Raw genomic sequence first — 634 nt, 5'->3', positions numbered from 1 at the left:
ACAAAGCTTTATCACAAGGAGGTAAAGAGTACAGTTGTAAGATCTATGCAGATATGCAAATGTTTCTATGGTGCTTGCACAGATAATGTTAGCTTAGGATTGCACTTTACATCTTAACACTAACAGCACAGACTGGAAGCCTAAGGTTTTAGATGGTCGCAACAGTCTAATTACTGTGTTTTGTAATAACTAACTTATGTCATTTACAGTTGGTGGCACCAACATAAAAAACTAATGTTCTGTTGTTTAAAATTCAGCTAGATACAAGCAGTGACACTAATTTCTGATACTACTCCTGTGCAAATTAAAAACAATAGCAACAAGTTGAACTTGACCAGCAATTGTTTCTAACATTACAACTACTGAATGCTGGAAAATTCACATTAATGAAACTAACACTATTTTTGGCAGTATATGAGGCGCGTTTGCTTTCTACAGGACATGTATCCTCATATTCAGTCATTTCATGAACCCTTAAGAGCCGCATTTTTTAAATGGGCAAAGCCATTATAGAAAGAAAGTTTATTTTTTTTCAAGAAAATCAGTTTTTGTCTTTTTTTCTAAAAAAAAAAAAAGAGAGAGAGAGAGAAAGAGAGAGGGAGAGGAAAGGAAGAAAACAAGCAATTTGCCTGTT

The 634-nt window shown here is 34.1% G+C and overlaps 1 protein-coding gene across 13 annotated transcripts in view; it reads right to left on the bottom strand.

Annotated features, from left to right (window-relative positions):
• Positions 1 to 557: 557 nt before the first annotated feature.
• The window catches only part of FOXP2 (forkhead box P2), a 251,079-nt gene continuing 251,002 nt past the window's right edge, over positions 558 to 634 (bottom strand). For all 13 annotated transcript variants that reach the window (XM_044920086.1, XM_044920085.1, XM_044920087.1 and 10 more), the window contains one exon: positions 558 to 634. This exon is cut by the window's right edge and continues 311 nt beyond it. The gene's annotated coding sequence lies outside the window, so the exon portion shown is untranslated.

Source organism: Neomonachus schauinslandi, chromosome 12 (assembly GCF_002201575.2).
Source record: "Neomonachus schauinslandi chromosome 12, ASM220157v2, whole genome shotgun sequence".
Lineage (NCBI taxonomy): Eukaryota > Metazoa > Chordata > Mammalia > Carnivora > Phocidae > Neomonachus > Neomonachus schauinslandi.
Note: the sequence above shows the minus strand (reverse complement) of the source record. Positions and strands in the feature narration are given on the sequence as shown.